The sequence below is a fragment of the Corvus kubaryi genome, unplaced genomic scaffold (genome assembly GCF_017639235.1).
Source record: "Corvus kubaryi isolate FWS band 111438036 unplaced genomic scaffold, C.kubaryi_AGA036_p1.0 37308, whole genome shotgun sequence".
Classification (NCBI taxonomy): Eukaryota; Metazoa; Chordata; class Aves; order Passeriformes; family Corvidae; genus Corvus; species Corvus kubaryi.
In genome coordinates, this window is record NW_024581096.1 from 19,978,258 (window position 1) to 20,004,138 (window position 25,881).

A 25,881-nucleotide genomic window follows, 5' to 3' on the forward strand; every position below is an offset into this window, starting at 1 on the left:
TTTGTCCTGGTCTTGCAGACACCAGTTACTGGACACATCCTTGCAGGTCCCCAGCAATTAAGAAACCACTGTGCCTCTTGATGGTCAGAGCTGATGAATTTTGAAATTAAAAGAAGTACCAACTGTTTCTAGTTATGCACAGTAGGTCTGGCACTCTGCTCAGCAACCAAACAACCGCACCATATAAAACCATCAGTGAATACAGGAAAAATTAATGATTGTCAGAATTAGCCAAAACTCAAAGTTGAGTGGGAGGGAAGAGGAAAAGCCCATTCCTCTGGTTCTCAATGGTCTGAGTGTCTGGGAGGAAACCAGACTTCATGGAGTTGTTGTGGTGGTGTGATGTTGTGATGTCTGCTAAGGCAGTGGCTGTAGAACTCAAAAAGCCTCACATCCTCAAGCAGATGGGATCATGGAATCATGACATCATACAGTGGTTAATGTTTGAAAGGATCTGTGAGATCCTGGGGTTCAACTATTAACACAGCACTGCCAGGTCCACCACTAAACCATGTGTCCAAGAGCAATCTACACATTTTATGAACACCTCCACAGACAGAGACTCCAGCACTGCCCTGAGCAGTCTGTTCTGGTGCCTGAACACCCTTCCAGTGAAGGCATTTTTCCCACTATCCTATATAAACCTGCCCTGATGAAACTTGAGACCACTTTCTCTCCTCCTATCTCTTGTTACCTGGGAGAAAAGAGTGACTCCCATCTGGTTGGTTACAAATAGCATCCAAGGCCATCTCGTATCTGCATGGGGTCTCCCAAAAAGATAAGAGCTTTTTCCTGCTCACAGAGGACAAAGTAAGATTGAAATTACTAAAAGGATTAAGCCAGGTAATATTATTAATATTGATCTAGCTACAGCTGAGCAACCTGGTCTAGTGGGAGGTGTCCCTGTGCATGGCAGGAGATTGGAATGAGATGGTCTTTAAGGCACCTTCTAAACCAAACCATTCTACAAATCTATGACATTTACGTTTTCTCACCCAGGGGCAACTTTAAGCCATGTTGACCAATTTTTCAGTAGATGGAGCTATCAGTGACCATCACCAAAGTCCTGCAAGTACCCACGTGCCTTTTTTTTCCCTTGAAAGCCCGTTGCCATGCACTGCTCACAGTGCTGTATTCCTAAGTCGTTTTTTGCTAATCATAGGAGTCAATCAGCATGTTTCAAATGTTTCTTAGTAGTTACTATAGAGAAACTGTGAAAGTACACATTTGGCCTTGAAAACAATATTTCAGGGGCCAGAAGGCATTTAATTCACATCATATTGCAAGGGCACCACATGTTTTGACAGGCCCTAAGAGAGGTAATTCAATGAGCATCACTTTAATGATATATGATTTAGACAGCTATTTTTTCCTTTTGTCCTCTCTGTGACCCTGCTCCTTCCCCCTTTCTTTTGAGTGCTGCTGCAGACTCACTGTCACAAAGATGTCAAATCCATAGCCAATTGTGTCCTTGCTCAGAAAATAATATGCAAAGGATAGAATTAAATGTGCAGATTATTGCACAGTTTGCAATTGGAGGCAAAGGAAATTACTTCAATTCTGTAATTCTACTGCTTGTCCAAGACATAGGTTAGACATGCAGGGCCAGGTTTACCCCTGCCAAAAGCCCATCAAAATCAAGGGAGTTCAACAGGAAGAATTTTTTCTCAGTATCAGCACATGTTTAAGAGAGTGGAATAATTTGGGTTATCACTTAAAATTGGTTCAAACTGTGAACTGGATGGACAGGTAGATCATGTATTTAAACATGAGGAGAGATTCTATTCCCACCTATTATTCTTGCTTTACCTCACTACTGAAAGCCAGAATGGAAATATGAGAAGCACTGTGCAAGAATAGAATAAAAAGGGATGTCCCTATCTTAGAAAACTTCAAATTTGACTAGAAATAAATGACACATTTGCTTTTATCTGCCTGAAGTTCAAACAACTGGGGTTCCCTCTCCCAACATGTGATGTCATTCAAGGCACAAAAAATCCGAGAGATGTGAGAAAATAGCAGTGGAGAAACTTTTGAATCTTTTCCAGCGGTCTGTGGACTCTGTGTTGAAACAGCTGGGTTTCCTATCCTTTTGCAACTCAGTTTTGATGTATAAAGTACTACCCAACCTAAATAAAGAGGCTGAGGTCTCAGGTCTCAGAGCAGATGCTGCTCAGGATCCATCACATTATTACAATCCTGCAGAGAATCAACACTTCTATGAAAGCAAATCAATAGGCCATGCTAAATAATATCATTATTATTTCATAGAAATATGAAAGGGACAGCTGTAGGATATCTAGTGCATCTACTGAAAAGCTACAACAGAGGACCTTAGAAATTATGCCCTCAAAACAACTCTGACTGATATTTTCCTTCTTCCCTCAAATATTTATTGAAATGAAAGATGGAGTTCTTATGGACCCCTGCAATATTCTGCATTGCAATTTAAGAGAGCATTTGGGTAATTTAACATTTTTTCACCTCGACAACGTATACATCCCCAAGACTTAAGTCACACACTTCTGATAGTGTCCTGGATAAAGAATTTTAAGAAGATAGAGTTGAAGCTGTTTTGTGTTGGGTTTGGGGTTTTTGGAGGCATTTTTTTCTTGTTTGGTTGGTTGGTGGGGAGTTGTTTCATAGGTTTTTTGGCTTTGTGGAGTTTTTTATTTGTTTTTTGGTTGGGGTTTTTTGCAATTTCTCTGTGTATTCCACTTACATTAGCACTTTACCTCTGCAGCACACAGGTAATCATCTGAGTTTGAACATTTATGATTTGAGTGTTTTTTATTATTACTTTTAACCTCACCACCATTTGAGTACATAGACTTTTTAGTTTATATTGGCTTGGCTGGCACATATAGGTATTGGTGAAATGGCAGGAGGTAAATATGGCAATCAGTGAAAAGAGAGTTACAGAATCACATAATGCGCTAAGTTGGAAAAGACCCACCTTGACGAGCTTTATGAAGGACAGACAAGGAAAATGGTTTTGCAGTTAGCCATGTTCTGCATATGTGCTTTCAACCTTGCCCAAATTCTTCCCTCTCTGTAAGGCTACTGCTAGTCCTGCTAATCAAGGGTGATAAGCTGGTGCAGTGGAATCAGAGAAAGGTTTGGATTGGAGGGGATCTTAAACAGCATTTCATTTCAGCCCCTTGCCATGGGCAGGGACACCTTCCACTAGACCAGGTTGCTCAAAGCCCTGTCCAGTCTGGCCTTGGACACTTTCAGGGAAGGGGCATCAATGGGCAGGAGAAACAGTCTTTGTTGAAAACAGAAGTAATCCGGTGGAAAATTTTGTTGAAAACCTCAGCCAAGCTTTACTGCCAAAGAGGGTAACAGCAGGCCTTACAACTAGGACCAATGTTTCAGTGCTTGGCAGAACTTTCAGAATTTGTATCAGTAGGTCATACGTTAATTCCTCTGTCCTCGTTCCTGGATATAGCAGTTTGCAACAGGCTTAGTTGGCATTGCCTCGCCTCTCCCTATACAATTGCAAGGGAGATTTCCAAGATACACTGACTGTGCCAAATAGCTCTCCTTTACTGATGAAGGGAGTCTACACTGACAGACATCCTGCATCAGAGAAATTCCTGTTATTTTGTCATAGAATCGTGGAATCATGGAACTATGGAATCATGGAACCATGGAAACATGGAACCATAGAATCATAGAACCATAGAATCATAAAACCATAGAATCATAGAACCATAGAACTACACAATCACAGAACCATAGAATCATAGAATATGCCGAGTTAGAAGGAAACCCATCAGGACCATCAAGAGCAACTTCTGACCCTGAACAGGACACCCCAAAAATCCCCCCTTGAGCCTAATGGCATTTTCCAAATGCTTCTTGATTTCAGATAAGGTTGGTGCTGTGATCACTGCTTTGGGGAACCTGTTCCAGTGCCCAATCACCCTCTGGGTGAAGAAACTTTTTCTGATGTCCAACCTAAGTCTCCCCTGATTCAGCTTCAGGCCATTCCCTTGAGCCATGTGACTGGTCACCACAGAGCAGAGATCAGTGCCTGACCCTCCTCTTCCTCTCACGTGGATGTTGAAGACCACCATGAGGTCTCCCGTCCGTCTCCCCTCCTCTAGCTGAACAGACCAAATGACCTCAGCAGCTCCGTAAAAGGCTTCCTCTCCATATCCTTTACCATCCCCGTGTCCCCTCCTTTGAACACTCTCTAATGGCTTAATGTCTCTTTTATAGTGTGGTGCCCAAAACTGCATGCAATATTCAAGGTCACGTCGCCCCAGCCCAGAGCAGAGCAGGACAATCCCTCCCTTGCCCAGCTGGTGATGCTGGGTCTGATGCCCCCCAGGATAGGAATGTCCCTCCTGGCTGCCAGGGAACTGCTGAGTCGTGTCCAACTTGCCATCAACCAGGAGCTCCAGGTTCCTTTCCATGGCACTGCTTTCCAACATCTCATTCTCCAGTCTATCTGCACATCCAGGGTTGCCTCAACCCAGGTGCAGAATCTGGCACCTTCCCTTGTTGAACTTTACATGGTTGGTGATTGCCCAACCCCCTCGTTCGTTAAAGTCTCTGTAGGGCTTCTCTGACCCCAAGGGAATTGACAGCTCCTCCCAGTTTAGTATCCTTGGAAAACTTACTTATTATTCCTTGCAGTCTTGCAACCAAGTTGTTAATGAAAATGAAGAGAACTGGGCCAAAGTTGGAGTCCTCTAGAACCCCTCTAGTTGGAGGTCGTCAGTCTGATGTCACCCCATTCACTGTCACCCTTTGTGCCCTGCTGATGAGGCCGTTGCTCATCCATCTCATGATGTGTTTATCCAGCTGTAGGATGGACATTTTCTCCAGAAGGACACTGTGAGAGAAAGTATGAAGTCCAAAAAGGTGACTTCTGCAGGTTTTCTTAGATCAGCTAGGTGGCTTACCTTGTTGTGGACAAAATTCAGGTTTAACAAGCAGGACTTTTCCCTCATGAAGCTGATTGGCTGTGATCGATGACTCCATTGTCCTCCAGGTGTTTTTCAATACCTACCAGAAAAACCCCAGAAAAATTTACATGAATCTTATCTCTTACCTAAAGGTTTTCCAAGTTATTTGGTAGATAGATCTCCAGAGAGAAGTTCTCACATGTGAAACCCCTTGATTTAGAACGGTAAAAAGAGTCACTTTGCCTTCTAGCTGGCACTGGGGCAGATGTTGCTGCTCTGGAGGTGACTGCATCCGTCCCTTAGACATAAGGAGGTCTAGAAGCCCAAAAGACCTCTAAACTCTTAGTCTTATAATTTCTAATGGGGTGATATAAGGAAAATAACTGTTATTACATTTTCAGGAACAGCCATGCTAGCAAACATTCCTAGCCTTGTGTCTAGCACTGTGAGATCACAGTTTCAGCTAAGGAGTGATGGAAACAGTGATTGCCCCTACACATTCTCCTTGGGCAAGGATCATATCTGTTTCCTATCTTTTTCTTATCTATACTGCCTACAGAAATGTAGGATCAGGGTCTATGAAATCCAAATTAAATATCTGGAAGATACAATCTCAGTGCAGACTTCAAGAGGGCAGTCAGGCAGTGATCTTACGACCTAGAGACAGATTTGTTTGTGTTGGGGTTTTAGGTGCTCTCCTGGGTTTGTTTTTTTTTTTTTTTTCTTCTGTTAAAGGAATTTTCCCCCATACATGTTGCTAGAGGGACAAATGGCTGGATACTTCAGAAGAACAAAAGAGCTGGCTACTTTTTTGTTTCACCTTGGTGTATGGGCAGTCGGTCTCTGGCATTTGGACAGAGGGAGGCTGCTTTCTTCGGCTGCTTTTTCCTTCTTCTGGAGAAACCCTGGGATCCCAAAGCCCGCGGCTGCTTCGAGCCTTCGTTACGCTGTAGCCCTGCTCGACCTGCCGACCCAGACCTCCGGGGGTTCCCCCTTTGGATACACCTCATCTGCCTCCCAGGATTTGTGCTCGTCCCTGCCGTTCCAGCCTGCTGTTCCAGCCTGCCCAAGGGTCCGGCCGGAAGCCAGGATCAGCTGCCTGGGGTTTGTGAAGCCTTTGTTCCATCCCTTCCCGGGATCCCAGGGCACCGGTGCCGCGTGCTCCCCGAGCTCGCTCCGGAGCGCCCCCTGCAGCCGCGGGGGAACCATCGCACCTGCCCTGCTCACCGGGAGCCGCCAGCGTCCCTGCCGGCTGCGAGCGGAACTGCACCCGAGGGGAAAGGGCCTGACAGCCGAGAAGGCTGGCACTGGGTTTGTGATTGCTGTTACTGCCATAGTCATTGTTGTTTGCTTGACTTGTTATACACATATAGATATTTAATAGTAAAGAACTGTTATTCCTGTTTCCCATATCTTTGCCTAAAAGCCCCTTGATTTCAAAATTATAATAACTCGGAGGGAAAGGGGTTACATCTGCCACTTCAAGGGAGGCTTCTGCCTTCCTTAGCAGACACCTGTCTTTCAAACCAAGACAGTTTGGTTACAAGGAATGTTGTAGATGAACTATGAAAATTATACAGTCACTATCAGATTTTTCTTATGCATATTCAACTACGTTTTCTAATGTTTATTCAGAGAGTTGTCAAGAAAGCTGGGGTTCAAAGTAGTCAATTTTCTTGCTGTGAAAGTGCTATGGACACTCCAGAATGGGCTTTTATAATCACCCACATCAGCTTCAAAGAATAAATAAGTAATAGAGAGGAAAGGAGTTGTGTGGCAATACCCAAAGCATAGGTTCCGGGACAGAGGGAAGCAGCTGTTATCCATAACTCATGGGTTTCAGCCACATGAAAGGATGTGGGAATGCTCCTCTTCACCTCCTCAGGTCATTAGAAATGAACGAGGTGCTGAAGACCATAGGAAAATTTTTGTCTTCTGGAGATGGAGATAGTCTGCTTTTGCCCTCCTACTCATTTTTCTCCAGTGAAAGCAGCAGAGGCTCTATCAGTGCTCTGTTAGACACCTTGTTGCAATTGTGTTGTTTTCAGAACATTTCCTCAGGAGAAAAAAAAAAGAAAAAAATTAAGGACAATTGATATCTCTATAAAATTTTAAGTATTATCCTTATTTACTCTGCTCCTGCATGTAACCTTCTCAGCCTTGATTACAATTTTAAATCTTTTTTCCCCGATACTCATATCTTCACGGACCTCTGAAATTATGGTGCACTAATCCACATTTAAAATAAGCTTTAAAGTGTCTGGGGAGTACTGGGACATTATACTCAGGCACTTCTGCTGGGCTAGATTATGACTTCGATGGCATCAAGGCAATTAATAGTTTCAATATCTAGATACAAAACACTCCTGGTTGCATATCAGTTCATGGGATAATCACTGTAGGGACCCATAAAATCTTATTGTTTGTAGAAGTCAAATTAATGATGCAAAAGGTACTGGCAATAGTGATTGCATCGCTGTTGTTACAATGCACTACAGTTAGACTAAGACCAAATCAAAGGCATCTCATATTCACCAATTCTAGTGAGGATGGGTTTTTATTAACATCTGTGATTGTTTATGTGAGGAATAAATATTTAAATGGCAGGGGCAGTACGTCAAAATTCGCACCTTTTTCCCCCACAGTTTAAAAAAAATTCATATGACTTTCCTTTTCTTTTTCTTCTTCCCATAAATAATTTTGTGCAAGTTCAGTGGACAGGGTTGTAAGTATTTTTTTTATGGTCTACAACTTTAATTTAAAAAATTACTCTGCGTCTTTTTGACAAATGAAACCAGATCAAAAAGGGAAAGAAAAAAAAGGAAAATAAGAGTTTTATCATTAGCATATTGAAAAAGGAAAAATAATGAAAAATGAAAATTTTAGCGTTGCAATTTGCACTGTTGTTTATGTGAATACGGAGGACAGTGCTCAAAACCAGTCTGGGGATGGAGGTGTATTTTGGGTACTGCACACACCTAAAATGAGGCATAGTCCTCAAAGGGTTTTTTGTCTAAAGAAAGAAGACAGGTGATAGAAACAGGGAGATGTTTTTAATATAATTTTTCAGATATAGGGAGGGAACAAACTGCAATAGAAAAACAAGGTTACTGTGGCAATCCATCCTTGATTTTATAATGACTTAAAAACCATCATAATTTAAAATTAATTTCAAATGCCATGAGATTTTGATTATTTGATTATGTTCTTTTTTTTTTTTGTTCATTGTGTTCATGTGCATGGGAATACTGGAAAAATCTGAAAGACATTTTCAGTTCTTTAGATATATCTGGATTAATCAGAGCAAAATCCCCACTGGATGTAAACACTAACAAGATTATTAAATACCTATCAGAAAATGTGGTCAAAGTGTGCCTGCAAATGACTAAATTTTAATGTTTTCATTTCTTCAGGAAACAAAGCTACTACAATTTTTGATAGCACAACTTTTGCTACATTTTTCCTTTCACCATTTACAGTTTTAGCCCACTACAGCCTTCCTTATCAGTCCTTCCTAACTGCATTTGCAATATTAACAGGTCACAAAAGTTTGAAAATGCCATTTTTTGTAATAGCCAGTACTTCAATGAAGCACTGTTAATAATAGCAACCTAAGCAAATTTAAGAGTTCAGTCACTGAGCAATCTTAAGACATACATGCTGACTACAGTGAAGAAAATTATACCAGACAGAGGCTCTTATTGTTCCTATGACCATGAATTATGTAAAAGCCAGGAGAGCATTTGAGGCTAGGCAGGATGGGGCTTTGAATGTTCCTAAATCAAAATAAAAATGATTCACATGTTTATGAAGAGAATAACACAAGTGATTCACTTGTCTGCAGTTACAGGGAGCAAGACTTCGTGACCCATGTCCTCTTCAGTCCCATGCTGATGTGATTTGGAAAGCAAGAGTGAACTGAAACTGGGTCTCCTATGCTACTGGAGAGTGTGCCAGCCCTTGAGGTGCTGGGTAAAAGGTGGGACAAAACATGCACCTCAACCTATTGTTTCACTGCCATGAAAAAAGTGATATCCACTTTCTCCATTATTCTATTTCTACTCTGTTTATACCTGCACAGGATGAGACTAAAAGCTCTATCACTGAACTTATATGACCTTCAAGGGATGGAAATGAGAACTTTCAGAGTATCTGATAATGAAGAGTCAAATATTTCTAATCTGATTCAAGAAGATTTTCAAACTAGAAGACAGCCAAATAAACATATGCTGTCTATTACCTTGTCTACAAAACTGCTGCTGCTGAAGTTTAAAATCTCTGTAAAATTTCTTTCCTCACTACATGCCTTAATTCCTAAATGAGAAAAGAGCAGGCCCCTCTCCTCTCCTCTCCTCTCCTCTCCTCTCCTCTCCTCTCCTCTCCTCTCTTCTCCTCCAGTTAAGATATATTTTTAACAGTTAAAGGAAAATAAAAATCTGTTTGTTGAATTTTCATCTACATGGCAGACCTAAATGAAACAATCTGCATTTGCACTTTGTCAGAGGATAGATGGAAAGTGCCATCTGTAATATAATAACTGTGACCAAAGTGATGCTGCCTCAGAAGCTTAGCAACATATTCTTTCAAACTGATTTTTTTCCTTAATTTTTTAACAAGTGGCACTTGCTAGTATTTACAATCAATTAATTTAGGGTTGTTTTTAGAAAATATTTTACATTAATAGAAAAAAAAAAAACAGCTTGAAAAAATCAGAGGAAAATATACTTCAATTTACTGTGTTTGCAATAAAACACCTTTTGCTCAAAATTAAATGGAACAGAAACCCATTTTCAGAAAGAAGGAAATATTTTATCTAGTTGAGCATATTTTCTTACTTCTACTTCCTTAAAATCAAGAGATATGAGCAATAAAATCTCTAATTAAGAATCTACACCTGTATGCTTTGAGTAGATGGTATTTATGTATGTAAGCATATCACATGAAACTAAAAAAACTGGGAAATTTTCTTGCTATTCTTAAGAATTGCACTATTTGTTGTATGGTGTTTTTATTGAAGTTAAAAGCCTATAGTTTTATTCTACTATGCTATTCATAGAAGACCGCTGAAAGTTAAAGTCCTATTTATGACTAAGAGAGAGGGTAACAGATGTAGAAATGTCTGTGCAGTTTTTCTGCATTCAAACATTTATGAAGAAATTACATAATTTAAAACTTTAACCATGAAAACCTAAGATTCTGCCTAAATCTCAATATCTAGAATGGGGAATAATCATTTACTGAAAACATAACTGTCCTGAATAAAAATTGGTTTTTTCTTGAATATTCTTGACTAAAAATAAATTTATAGAACATAGATTCCTTCCCTCCACAAGTTTTATTTTCAAAATATGAAGACAAAGCGGCAGGCAAAAGGAAGATATTCCTAAAATAAATCCCAAGTTTTATTATTTCATGGCTGATTCCTCAGACAGCACTAGCTGATGTTACAGAATCAAAATAAATGGAACTGTGTCAGTTTCCACCATCAAAAGATCTGGTTCAACTAGTCCTAACATCTTCACTCTCTTGTCCTGGATTGCAAAGCCTTCTTTTAACAGCCTTAACAGCCACAGTGCTGAAAGTACTGCGGGGAGCTGTTGTGTTAGAAGTTGTCAGAGTTGTGGATTTCCACAGAAATATGGTTCTTGAAGGGGAACACAGACTCTCCCACTGAAAGAGTAGCGTTCAGTGAGTGCATTGAAGCTGCTGCAAACTCACTGCAGGGCTGCCAAAGTGACCTCTGAGCCAGGAGCCTGTATCCATGCAGGGGACTGCAAAATCTGTGTTGTGCAAATGGCCACAGAACTGTTGTGGTTCATCTTTGCTGTACATCTTCCTCCTGCTCAATATCAAAGCTGCATTTAAAAAGGCAGCAGAAGACCCATACTCAAGGCTTTTAATAGCAGACAACACACATCACTACCAACTGTCCTCCAGGGAGCAATGGTATTCTTGCAGAGGACTAAAGTACATCTCCTTCTCCAGTTACAATCCATAATTTTTCTGCTACCACGGCAAGAGTGTCTCAGGGGAAATAGATAAAATTTGCAGCATGCAGTGGGCAGCTTAAAATAAAGTATTGAGTGAGAGTCTTTAGTTGTTCTTTCAGATAATTATGCATATTTAATAGAGCCTGCCAAAAGGGAATTTTCCCTTCTGATATTCATCATAGTCTAGTTTTCCTTACCTACATAGAATGTGGGGATTAAAATTTTCTGTATAATCTTATATATAATATGAATATATAAATAACAAGATTACTGTTTCCCTCAATAGGTAGTAAATGAAAGTTGAATGGAAAGGGGGAAGAGAGAGCATTTGCCAACAACATAGGCTTAATTATTATGCCATTATTGTGTTCTGAGACCATGAAAGCTTTATCTCATCAAAAAAAAGATGCATTAGCCTTTGGATTACAGAAAAAAGCCACTGCAATATTGTGAAGGATTTCTGACTTACACTGAGTTACGTGGTAGCTGGAATGCATCTGTCAAATGCTATTTCTTATGATGAAATTTAAACTTATGCCATTTATTTATCCATATTTTGTATATGAACAGAAGATGAGTGAGTGGTATTTGCTCTGCACAATCCCATGGTGGGATATCCGAGGTAATAACGTGGATAGTCAGTGTTCTTTTGGGGGGTTATTTTTGTCAACCAAATAGCAGTTCATGTAAGGTAAATTGTTCCTCTTCACTTTGTGCTGAGTTAGAAAGTTGTTACTTTGGAAGAGAGTGCCATAAAATTTAAATATCATGGGCTTCCTTGGCATTGAGATTCATGAGGCAAATAGCAGCACCATTAAAAAGGAGTGAAGTAGTTATCCCATTCAAACACAGTGTCCAGGATTTGGAATACTTGAAATGTGTTCATGAATCATCAATGAAAATATCTGATTCTGGCTGATGGAAGATGGAGGGCACTGAAGATGGGCACGTTGTTGCTGTCTATTACAGCGTTAGAGAAGCTGTTGAGAGGTTAACCCAGCAAGAGGTGATGTGGCAGCATTGGGCAAGCTGATGAGTAACTCCTAAATTTTGAGTTTTTCATGAATAATCAGGGACAGATATTCTGCTGTTGCCTGCGGCAGTATGCAAAGCAGGCATTTCATCAGGCTGAAGCCTTTCCACTGAGGTCACCATGTAAACAGCTAATGAAGCAGAAACACTCCAAGGATTCATTGACTGAGCACATTTAGATGTGTTCTGTATAACTGTTCAATTGGCAGCAGTGAAATTACCTCACTGATGCTTTAAAAAAACTGTGGACACTGTACTCCTCCAGCATTAAATGGGGTGTTCATAATTAATTTCTTACTTTCTAAGCCAATGTAGCAGTTTCAGTATAACTTTTATTAAGCATTGCAAAGTTAAAAGGGGAGGAAAAAGCCTAGAGGTCATAAAGTACTTCACACAATTTAGAGTGCAGTACAGAGTTATTGCTGCACTAGTGCCTGTTAATGTATCTGCAATTTTCCATTGGGTTAATTTTTTGTCCCAGGAATTGCCTTGTAACCAGTTCCCACAAAATCCTACATCACTGTGGATGAACTTAACACAAAGATATTTTGAGATGGAATTCATGATCCTACAAATGGATGATGTCTTGCAGTATTCTGCAAAGTCACAAATATTACTGGAGCTAGCACAACGTTTTGTGAATCACGAGAGCATCTTCTTTAAACATGTTAGTATTTCTTGGGTTGTGAAGTCTAATAAACCTTCTATCACATCTCCTCCAAAGGGCTCTACAATGGTCAGCTAAAGAGTAAAGCTGCTAAAACCTTCCTGGTACTGATTTGTATTTATGCAAATCATCCTGTGAACCCTCAGGATGGCAATGAACCCCTTTCCTTCACCATCTTCTCTCCGTTACAGAAATAGAAACGTATATCCCATAAGAGTAGTTCTTTAGGAATAAATGCCAGATGTGGAGATTTTAGGACCAGGAGGCACTATTATGACTTCTGTGTAACAAGCCATTGGTTTTTTACAAAGTGTCAAGCCCTTAACTTGACTGCGCTAAAAACATGCATTATGCATGTAATTCATCTTCCAGAGCAGAGTGCGTGAACTGTTTCAGTGCCTTTATCACTTCTATTGCTCTTCCAGGGAACATACCTAGGGATCAATCCTCACGCACAGATTCATCTGCCGGATTCCTCCTGGAGGCTGGAGGATTATGTGCCTGTCCTCCTTCACTCATGATTGCTTCCTGAATCCACATTATTGCATCAGCAGCTTCTATGAGCTTCTCCTATTTAAGTGACAGCAAAAGTCTTGAGGTGCTCTTTCATGAGTAAATAACAGCTCATCATACGTGGCATCTGCATTTTACACTTAAAAAGTTTAAAAAAAGTATATACCAATCAACTAAAAGCATCCTTTATCTTTAGGCCATGGAAACAGTGCCTTTGAAATCCATGATATGTGTTCAAACAGGTAAAGCTTCCTGCATTCATGGAGACAACAGTGAAGACTGGCATTTCCTTGCCTTAGTAAAGACATCCAGTAGATGAAGTACTGTGTAACTCTTAGTGGGACGGAAACTATTAATATGTGGCTAACAACTTGTTTAAAGGAATCCTGCTATTCCAGTTTCACTCTACATGACTGCTCTTCTCAGGCTGCACAGTCACTACTGTACCATGGGAGACATTTCAAAAACTGGTAAATTCTCTTCAGTAACATTAACCTGAAAGCCTTGTAATGAAGGCTCTAATTGTCTAATAGGTAGGACTTCCTACTAAATTTGGCAATATTTTTCATACATAAGTGTATTGACACTGGACATACTCCAGTATAAGTAAAAGAAAACTTAAACATAGATTATGAACCAATTTTTTATGGAAACGGAAATTATTTTAAAATGCTGGTATAATGTGTGTGTCTGCACTGATATTTATACATGTATAGAAGTGCAAACGTGTACATAACCATACACCACATCCATATTGCTCATTTGTAAAATATGATGCAGAAAAATCACCCAGTACTTAAGTGCCTTATGAACACTCTGAGCCAAGGGGCAGAAGATTCATTCAGGTCTGGTTAATCAGCATCTTGCTATCCAGCTAGTACCATAAGAGAAGTCTGTCTCATCTGTTGGTTTTCAACAACAGGAAGGTTTTGATCCATCTGTCACACAATTCTTCCCATTTCTATTTAGAGAAATATGCAATCTGTTCCATTAATAAAATGTCGCAAGTCGTTTCCTCCTTCCATGCAGCTCTAAACCCACTTGACAGGTGGATATTTTGACCTGTACATGGTGCAAAGCATTGAGTCATTTTAGTAAGTGTATGTCTCCACAAAGAAAAGAAAGATAGACACTAATTAAAACCTGGATAAGTCATCTGGAAGACTGGTAGCACACTCTGGCATTTGTTAATACAATACAAAAGTCACTAATTATAGTAGTATTGTTAGTACCATTGAAGTTATAACAGCCTGTCAGAGGAGCCATTATAAACCACTATATTCAGGTGTTCATAGCGACAACCATAAAAATTAAAATAAAACTGAAATTTGGCATGCATGATTGTGGTTGGGAGTAAGTTCCTTTAACAAACTGGTCAGGGGGGTGCTTGTGGCTGCACATATTTATATCTAACTTTGGTGTTTTAAAACCTTACTTTCAAAACAACTTATAAAGAAAGTTGTTTGCTTATTCTTAAAGTAAATACTTTGGGATTAAAAAGATGCCAGTTTAATGCTGTTTCTTCTGTTTACTGTGGTCCTAGCCATATATCTTCTGTTTTGGTCACATACCTAAGTATCTGTATATCTCTAAGAGCTGAGGAGTTCAACAGAAATAGCCAACTAGGAAAAGTACCAGGATAAATATTTCTCCATATCTGATTACCAATTTCTCAGTTCTTCAGGTTCTGTCTTAAAGACTCCACTTGAGAGACTGAGGGGAAAAAAATAATGTCTCCTTTTCTTGGTTGCTTTTTGTCCTTACACACTGTCAGCTACTTGGGGTAGGAGTTGTTCTTCACTGATGTTTATACAGCGCTTGTCCCAGTGGGATTTCAAACCTCAGTCAGATAAAGAACAATGGGAACGCAAATACTATAGAACAGAATGTTTGCAAATATTCCTTGTAGGGGTGGCTGTTTTCAGGGTTTTACAGGAAATCAATTGCTCCTGTACATCTGCTAAAACAGGCCAGCTCAACAGCTGGAAAATTAAAGATCCCAACCCTTAGATTCTTATGGCATGTTAGTTCATAGGCTTAATGAAAGAAAACTGTTTATATGTTATACCTACATTAGTACGGTTAGATCCCATAAATTATGCAGGACACCATTAATAAGGTTCATTATGCATCAGATTACAATGTCCTCATTCCAGCAGCAGTCTCTGATTAATTACACAGCAATCACCGCGGAGCTGACGTTGCCAGAGATGGGGGATTACCCTGTGTGCCCCTTGGTGCAAGCAGTCATTAATATGATGGCACAAGGATTTGGGATAACAAATCAACCCAGCTAGAACAGACCCAAACTCATTAAAGTTTAAAAGTTGTATTCATTTAATCTTTATTTTAAAAAGTAAACACAGGGGGTATTTGCCTGATAATAGTACCTTGGGTTTTCTTTATCCAAATAAATCAGCTTGTGGCAGCAATGCAAGAAAATAACAAGATGACTTAATAAGGTGCAGCAGGTAAGTATAAAACACTTGGCTTCAGGACATTTTCTTCAACATTTTCTTAATTTATTGATCTTCTTCCCTACTTCCTTCTCTTCACACAAATACAGAGGAGAAAAGCTATCACACATGACTCCAAAATCCAGAAACAGTTGAGCCTGGGCCAGGCTGGTTATGCCTGAGCCGTCTTTGTTATCCACATCTTTTACAGTACCTTGGTTCTTAGCCAAAATGGCATAGACTGGCTTGAATCCATGTGATCCCAAAGCTGTGGGATCTGAAGAGTGGTGCTCTGTTTCATGTCTACATTTGCCATCCAAGGGAGCTAATTGGTTCATTACAGACCAAATCCAGTCTGAATTTATTTAGGGAACACATTCAGGTATGGAAAAATCAAGTGTCTTCCCTGCTGGTCTTACTGGGACACTTCTGTGAAACTCAAAAGAGTTCATGGTGAAAACACAAAGTGAAAGATCTAAGTAAATAAATATGAAGTAGATAAGAAATTTCCTGGAAAAAAAAAAAGGCAAACAAAAACCAACAAACAAACAAAAACAAAAAAACCCCACAAACAAACAAAACCAGAACCTAACAAAAACCCAAAACAAACTACCAAAAATAATAAAACAAACAAAAAATAATATTTGTCCTGCCAATGCTTATACTCCCAGGTGAATAACCTAAAGAAGGGTGTCACTCTTTGGAAACTGTTGGTGTGGGGAATGGGTACTGAGATACCTCCGTATGGCAGCTTAGTTTTTCAGTGAAATAAATCATATTCTGGGAGTACTTATTTCACAGAATCATGGAATGGTTTGGGTTGGAAGTGACACTAAAGATCATCTCATTCCAATCCCCTGTTATGGGCAGGGATGCCTCCCACTAGACCAGGGTACTCCAAGACCCATCCAACTTGGCCTGGAACACTTCCAGGGATGGGGCAGCCACAGCTTCCCTGGGCTCTCTGTGCCAGGGCCTCAACACCCTCCCAGGGAAGAATTTTTCCTAACATCTACTAAAAATGTCATCTCCTTTAAACAATTCCCTTTGTCCTATCACTATGTGCTTACATAAAATGACACTCTACATCTTTTTTATAAGTCACCTTTAAGCTCTAGAAGGGGCTCTAAGGGCACTTTGGAGCCTTCCCTCTTCCAGGCTGAAAAGCCCTATCTCTCTCAGCCTGTCTCCAATAACTCCATCCCTTGGAACATCTCCATGGCTTCCTCAGGGCTTACTCCAACAATTCTGTGTCTTTTTTGAGCTGAGAACCCCACACCTAGTTATTTCCCTGCATAACTAAATACAGCAGTAACAATAAAGTAAGCAGTGTGACTTCAGGTTAGTGATCAGACATTTTTATCTTCCCAGTTGATTAAGCACCTGCATGAGGCACTCTTTCATGGTGCTATCATGAACTCTCAGGCCTGTTTGTGTAACCAGTCTCCTCCTCTGCACCAGCCAACAGGTACTACCAAGGCCTTTCCATTATGGCTTGTCTGTGTAGAAGAAGGGTTTACTCACATCTCCTACATCATTTCAACAGTTAGACCTCATGCATAAAGAAAAAACTTACCTATATTTGACTACACATACAGACTCATATCAGTCTTCTAATTTCTGGGACCCTGCTCTGTGCTATTTTTACATGGACCTGTAGACAACAAGGACAGGTGATGATCCTGCACTAGAGAAAAGTATTGGGTTAGTCTTGGTCCTTTGCAAAGTCTCACCCCCTCCAGTGAGACCCATCTGAGATGCCCAGAGTGTTCTCACCTAAATTCCTCAGGAAAGAAAAAATGCCACATCAAAATTAAACCAGACACTGAGATTGAAATTGCCAGGGAAACAGACACATTTCAGGATGCTGAAATGCTGCCAGCACATTTACTTCAATTCATCTATTTCTTGAAACATTTTTCCATAACCCTTTACTGGCCAGAAGCTTTGAGTCCATGGAGCTCATGGAGATCAGTGCCTTTGTTGATCTTTCAGGGGCAGTGAAGTAATACAATTCCCAAAGCATAAGAACAGTTGAGCAGCAACTCTCTTCCTTCAGGGCTCTGTTTTAATGTATGCAACCAACAGAAGGAGGAAACACAACTTCAATGTGTTGAGGTGCTAGCAGATGCTGCTTGATGGAGCATCAGGAAAGCTGTATTGAACATTGATCAGACACCAAGTTTTTTATATTTCTTCTCTGTGGTTTTTAAGATAAGTCCTCTTAAAACTCAGTGTGTTCATGATGTTGTTCCTGGTCCTGGCCCCATTTTTAAATTATTTTGTTATTCTTTACACATTTATAACTTCAATTCCTCAAATATTCTAAAAGTTTGGACTGGGACCGAATCAGGAAGTGAGGTTTTTAAAGAGTTTATTGAAATATACAGAAGTCTATCTCAAAAATAAATGATTCATTTTTACAGCATTGGTGTAGACACAGAGATAATCTGAGGTAGCATCTGGTTTATAGTCCATCAGTAATTCTGTGGCAAGGGCAAGGGTGTTGGATCCTAGTTTCACTCGATCAACTTTCCACAAACTGGGTATAGGAAGCCAAGGTGTCCTTTAGTGTGCTAGAAAATTGCTTGTTTCATAAATATAGGTTATTCAATATCTATTTTCAAATTTTTTACTCCATAAAACACAAACAATCACACAAAATTGCATCCATAAGCCCTTTCTGAGCTCACAGAGAAGTAGCCAGCAGCATGGACTCTTTCCTCCACAGTTTTAATAGAAGGCAGAGTTAAACAAAGAAAAGAACAAACAAGCCTGAAGAGCCTCAGGTTGAAAGCATCCTTGTGTTGCTAGTAATGTTTGTCAGGGATATCAGAGACGTTGAAAAATAAGGATCTGCCCTACAAAAAACTCCTTGCCTAACACACCCTGCACCAGCTTGCTAATGCTTAATCCTCTTGTTCCATCCATCTTCTTGTTTTTGCTTTCATCTTCATGCTTGTTTTATACTTTATAACAGCTAAAGTAAGAACATTTTCCATCCCAATATTAGCCCATATCTGGTTTGTTTTTTTTTTTTTTTTTTTTTTGTTCCACAGTGTTAGAATGCTTCAAATCTTTGATGATATCCAGGTTTCATAAGAATGGTGTGTCATTCTTGGTGTCACATTAAACTCTGAGATTCTCTGTGAGGTAGTGCTTCCCAAAATCTAGGAGACCTGAAGAGCACGTTCCTCTGAGTAGGGGATGAGTGAAGCTGCTGAGCATCATTTTCCTCCACAGAGCACCTCTGAGTGTCCTGAGAAGTGCTGTTCTCTGCAAACTCTGTACTTCTGCCTGTCCATGGCTCTATCATGTTCATGCTGTTTTCTCCATGGTATTTTGAAGGAAGCAGACTTCCTTCCATTCTGCTAGATACTGGCGCTGAGTGAAGGCAAAAAATTACCCTGTTATTTCTAACAGTGATGCTGCCAGCCTTGTGGACTGTTACAGCCCTTGTAGTTTAGTGACAATTATGTTTCTGAGACAAACAGTCCCACCATCTCTGTTGCTATATTCCCCCACTGAAAGGGCTCTCAAAGCAAGCTTAATACCTGAATTTTCATATCTCCATTGGGCAGATGTAATTGCTGACTTCACTATCTGTCTCTGTCTTGCTGTGTCTATTTAGATTTCAGCTTTATATCTTGGATAAGTTTCCCCTTTCTGCCTTCACTTCCTACTCCAGCTGTCAAGCCCTTATCAAACATTCTTTCAGACCCTTTTTTGTTTTAAATCCATTTTTGAGTGTTCCTGCCTTCTAGGTATTTTTTTTATGTCTCCTATAAATCGGCCTCTCTGCAAAATAATGAGCAAGGCCATAGTCCTGGGAGAAAGGAATGCAGTAGTGCCCCTGCACTTACAGAAGCAGATGTAACCACTGCGGGAGCACTTTGAACTCATTCATAAATTGAAATTTGTCCTTTGACAGTTTGACATGGTCACTAGGAGAAAAAATTTCAAAGGCAAAAGGTGACCTGAGAACAAAACAGCTTTTATGTTTTGCGATAAATAAGCCCCAAGGAAGGACAAAAATGCCCCTGTGGTGACAGTGTTAGTCAGGTCTGCAGTTGCACCCTATCTCTATTCAAACAGCACTGATAATGTCAGGCAGGTCACCTCATTAATCCGTATGTGCCTATATCCATGATTTTTCCCTTTATGGAGGAAAAGAAAGCATGAGATTTTCCACCCAAAAATGTATCCCCTGGCTGATGGTACGGCAGCTTTTCTAGACTAAGTCTTACATTTTTAGTTCCTCAAGCATAAACTAATGATAACAGCACACCCCTGTTTTTCAGGGGCGTTGTAGAGTTAAAAGTCATTGGGTGCTCACCTCCCAGATGAGTATTTAAGGTAGTGCCTGCAGAATTCCCAAAAGTTTTCTCTCCAAAGCTCTATGAAATGGCTGCACCCAAAGCTTTCTGGTGTACATGGTCTTAACATTTGTCCCCATTCAAATGAATCGGGAGTAAAACACTCTCTGTTGGACGGTGCTGTATTTCACACTGTCCCCTTGAGGACACTCCCAGCTGCCATGGTAGTGCATGATACAACAGTGCAGTAAAAGTGATGATAAAGAAAGCACACCCATGAGAATAGGCCTTATCACTGTTTCTTACTTGGACTCTGAGAAGTCACTAACATATTCCTTCAGAGAAGCAGTATAGGATTGAAAAACTCTTGTATTATGTAAGCTTGGAAGGTTCAGAGATGACATCTTCATTGCTTCAATTTTCATTAGCTGCAGGTCATTAAACAGGCATTTTGGGCATAATTCTGTATATATAAAACCACTGAAACATTCATTACACACAAAATGAGTGAAAATAGACCCCAGTCATTTTTGCATGTGACATTTCGTATTATAAAGATGACCAAAGGTTTTTCTTTTGCCCCTTTCTCCTGTTACAATTCTGATGTACACCATTATTTATTTCCAGGCCTAGGTAAGTCTCATGAATTTTCATCTCTTGTAAAGTAAAAACTTTTCAAAGAGTAGTTGTAGCTTACCCACAGGAAACTGAGCCAGGCAATGATAAGGTATCAGCCAATCCAATCAGTCTCTGAGCCATTAAGGAGTATCTTCTAATGAATTTGAAATTTATCTAGGTTCAATTATTTTGCAGCTGCAAAATAAATAGTCTTTTATCAGTGTAATGAGTTGCCCAGAGGAGCTGGTTCTGTTCCATCCCTGGAGGTGTCCAAGACCAGGTTGGACAGGGCTTGAGGCAATCTGAGAAAGTGGCAGACGTCCCTTCCTATGGCAGGGGGTGGAATGAGATGAACATTAAGGTTGATGTTCTGTGATGATTTCTTTCTACATGACTCTTGTGTCAGTCAGCCCAACACTAAGCAAAGGAAAGGAAGAATTTGCTGCATTTATATATTTAGTATTAGCACTAAAACTTCCAGCATGCAGTATTGGGACCAAGAATAACTTGTATGGTGGAAGGGCATTGGAGAGAATCAAAAAGTCAAAAAAAACCTCTTGCAAACAACACGTTTATGATAATCAGTTTTCCCCCAGAGTAGCACATGGAAAAGACAGAGCTGGTGATGCCTGGTTGCCTACTGAGAGCTACAGACCTTGCACGACAAAGTTAGATCCAGTTTGCAGAGCTGTCAGTCTGGCAGCAGTACTGGCAGCAGTAGCGGAAGTTTGTCATGAGGAAGGGAGTGGTGTAAATAATGAGCTTATGGGTCTCTAATCTCAGGCAGACGCAAGCTTCTTGGGCCAATTTTGGTCTTTTTTAATAAGCTGCTAAAGTTGGAAAGTGAAACCTTTATTTAAACAATTAGATAAAATGCTAAGCTTTCAAAAAGACTGGATCACATGCAGAGTGACTTCAGTGGGAAATATCTCTGTGTATGGATACATAAATCAGAGTTTGTTTGGTGGATGAATGCTGGGACGTGCTAAAATTGTCTTCTCAGTGGCTAAAGGACTTGAAACTTTTTCCTTTTCTAACTCCAAGTAGCAATGAGAAAATATTTAGTTATCAGCTTGTTGTAATCTATTCAAAGGCAGATTTGAAGCTCAAGAACTTGGGCAGCATGGATTGTATTCATTCAAAGCTTGGAATTGCATATCCAAGAACAATCCTATTTTAAGATTCCAATCCAATAGGTCTTCTAAAGTCAAAAATTATGATCTTAAAAGCCATTTAGGGAAATGTAGGGAAAGAAGAGAAAGGAAAAATAGCATGTTTTAAAGGATGTTATTCTTAAATTTTTTAGATAAAAGAACATGGAAGAAGCCAAACAATTCCTTCCTATGCTGCTGGGAAAAGAAAAAGAATACACACTACTTCACAATAGCACCCCACATACAGAACAGACCAAAACGTATCCTTAATTACAATGGAAAAAGAAAATAAACAGGAAAAAAAAGTCATGTTCCCAGAAAGTACCGTGCTAGGAAAACATCAGGAAGAAAATGACACACATTTCCATAATGCATAGTGCTTGGCTGTGATTTTGCTGAGAGGCATAAAGGACTTGGAGTCTACACAAAACAAGTAAGGACATCAAAGCGTATTTTAGCATCCAAATCAGAAGTTATCCCTCTCAGTGTCAGCTGGCATTTAGAGAAGCATCAGCCAGCCAAGAAGGTGAAAAGAAGAGCAGCAGTGGCAGCAAGAGTTTTCTAATAATTCCTAGAGGAATATAAGGTGCTGCTCTAACTGGGGTACTGGCCAAGCAAAGGTATTTTTCCCTTGAAGGAAATATTTCCTGCCTTTTCCTTCTGCATTAGAAAATAAATCCACATATAAAAGTACTGTCTTAGACAACAGAAGTGACAAAACTGCAACTGGATAAAATGCCTTGGCTCCAGTTGGAAATATACAGAAGACCCCAAAGTTTACTCTGTTGAAATAACTGTGTGTGGTAATATCAAAACAAAAACAGGTGTTGTACCTTGGAATGCATAGTGGTACCTCTACCTGCAGCCTGTCGATGGAGAGCAGAAGATTAAACTGGTTATATTCATTTAGGGGTGATAAAAACAACAAAATCCTTTGGCAGGTTAGTGTTAGCTGAAGGGCTCTCTCTTTAATTGGTATAAATTTATATAAATAATTAACCAGCACCACACATGGATGACTAGGCATGAGAATAGAGATGTTTCTTTTTGAGGTTAAGACTCTGTTCTTTGTAACACCAAATAAAACAGGCAGCTTGTAGGAGCACGTTGATCCTTTCTGAATTGGACTGGAAATGTTCACAAATCATATTCTGCTAACCAAGACCCTTGGGGCAAGGGATGGAAAAGGGCTGTGGTTTACAGGGGAGGAAAAGAAAAGACTGCTCAGCCTGTGCTTTTAGGACTGGTTATGAGCACAGCATGTAAATATTTTCAAACTAAACTGGATGCCCAAACTGTATTTTTCTTGTAATTTGCAGGTAAACATTGTATGTAGCATAATGTATTTAAAAAAAAAAAAAGGTTAAAATAATATTGGTAGGCAGAGCCAAAATCTGCCCTGCATTATGTGTAGTTCAGCTGGGTAGGACTGCATGATACTTGTATAAAAGACACCAATATGGCTGGGAGGATTTCTGTAGCACTTTGTATTAAAAATATACCAGCTCTGATTTACGAAGCACAGATAGAGCAGGGACCTCAAACCAGGCTCTGTGAGTTATTCCTGTGCCTCCACCAGCCCAGATGTACCAGTCCCTGCTTCCCTTGGCTGTATCACTTAGTGCTACATGACCAGCACAAACAGCTGCAGACAAAACCTTCATCACATGTAAAACTATTTTCCACCTCTTGGAAAATGGTGTCTTGTCAATTTTTCATCTTGTTGCAATCTTCTGAGCTGATCTTCTGGCTCAGGGCAGAGCATGTGTGGGAATGTGCACACGTGTAGGAATGTATTGTCATGTATGATGGCTTTTTTCTTTCCCAGAAGAAAAGGCATTGAATCAGTAGAATAAAATAGGCTGAGTTAACAGTTCCATGGACAGTTACCAAAGGATGGAGTTTTACTTCAGAGACTTACTTTTTTCCAAAAAAAAAAAGTCAAAGATGTGAGCAATATCTCTGATATTTTTCATTGCACAAAATTTCACCTTAATTTAACAGGTTCTGCAGCTGTAGAAAATTGATTTAATCCTTCTCATGCAAGACAGAATGAGACAATAAAGCAGATTTTGCAGTCAAATTATCCCAGGTAATGAGAGGTTTTCTAAGCCAGGTACCACTCCTCAAGTCTCTGTGCCATCTCCACAGTGGTTTTGAGACTCCTGCAGGCTGCTTCAGATTTAATTTTGTGGTTTCACTCTCTGTGTGAAGCTCATTGTGTTATCAATCCCTCACGCTATGCACACATAAAGGCCAGGGGATGAAGTTTTCTATAGGGCTTATGTGTTTAAGTTTCGTCCAGACTATAAGGAGGTGCCTTATGTCTCTGCTGAAAGCTCAGACAATTCTTAGCTATCCAAATGTCCTTCTCTTTATGTGATGAACAAAACTTCAGTGTTTCCTCCATTGGCACTCTACAGCTTTGTGAGTTAACGTGAGTTCCCTCTGATCAGCACCTTTGCTCACAGCCTGACTTCACTAATTAGAAGATCAGGTTGTTTTCCACTTTACTTGAGTTTCTCCGGTGCAGCTCATAATGATAACTTTTCATGCATTACATGGAAAATGATTCTTCACTCTTTTACAGAATTAGAAGGGATGCACAGTTTTATCCTCAAGCTTTTATCAGCTTTTTCTTCAAGGTGTTCTCCCTTGTAGCTTTATTTCTTTTTCATTCCTATCCTTTGCCTGGGTTGCTTGTAACAGTCACCCAGCACACCCTGTATAATCAAGAAATGTAAGTCATCTTCTCTACTTATTTGTCTCTCTGAACTCCACCTTTTTCAGTAATCTTTCTGAATAACTCGTTCTGCAATTTAAAAATTAAAAATACCAATTCACATGGTCTCACCAGCATAATGCTTTAACTATATAGTGGGCAAAAGAGTCATTACCTCTTCTGTTTTTCTTTTCTTCTCACCTCTCACCTTTCCAATAAGGCTGCTCCATTTACCAGACCCAGGATCTGTTCTTTACCCTTGGTGTTTCTCCATTGCTTACAGATACAGAAATCCCTTCATGTTTTCTTCAGCCTGTAAAAGGGGAGCTGCTAAACTCTCCCTAAAAGTACAATGTCACAAGAACACAGAGCTTGAAGGGACCAAAAGGGAGCAATGTGTTCTGTCCCCAGCAGATCAAATGTTTCTTTCCAGAGGGCTTTAATTTTTTCTTAAAAACATCCAAAACCACAGACAGAGCAGTAGCCTGTGCCCTGCTCCTATTTAACATAAACAAAATCATGAAATTATGATTATTTTATTCATTAATTGTCTTTGCTCCCAATCAGATTTGCTTCTTTAAATGGCTACACAGTCAAAATTGTGGGATTTCTTCTTCTTACTGAAAAAACTATGAACCTCCTCTTCTTCAAGCTAAAAAGCCTTCTCCCTACATTTTCCATTGCAGTAATGTTGTCTAGAGTCAGATCATTTTCCCAGGTTGTCAAGATCAACTTGAATTCTCATCCTATCATGTAGAGTACTTGCTTTATATTTCTCCACAGAGCTCCTTGTACCACCTACCTGGGCATCCATCACTGAAGTAATTCATAATGAAATTGAACCGTCTTTTGGAAGAGACTCAAATTAGACTCCTGGATGCAGTGTCTTCACAGTGTGGCACTTTTCCACTGATAGACAAACATAAGAATATAACTTTTGGAGAACTGTTGTGCAGCTAAACTGCCCTTGAAATGTTCTTATTTGCTTATGAACATGTCACAGGGAACCAAGTATAAAGACATATAAAAATCAACGTGCCTCACATCTATCACCCTCTCTACCTATGCACTATAAGGACAACACTTGATGTTTTGCCAAATCTGCTGCAACTGTAGTCTCCTTACTACTCAGAAATAGAAACACTTTAATTTGCAATTTCTTCTACAATTTCTTTGACGATATTCTCCAAAAGCCTCTTTTTATTCCTTTCAAGGGTCCTTGTTAGGTTTTACTCCTTTAAGTCATTGAGACCTTCTTTTTGTCCAAGAGTTATTAGGAATAACTGTTCTTAATGTAGAGGTTACTCTGACTGGTTTCTAAAATGTTGTAGAAACTGAAATAGTAGATCGTGTCATTGCATTCAGACCTGAACTTCAAGCTAACAAAAAACTTTGAGCACTGACTGAGTCCTTCCATGAATACTTGGTCTCCCTGCAAAATTATCCTCATCTCTGCATAATCTCTTTTTTTAACAGATTCTTGTTACCATTAAT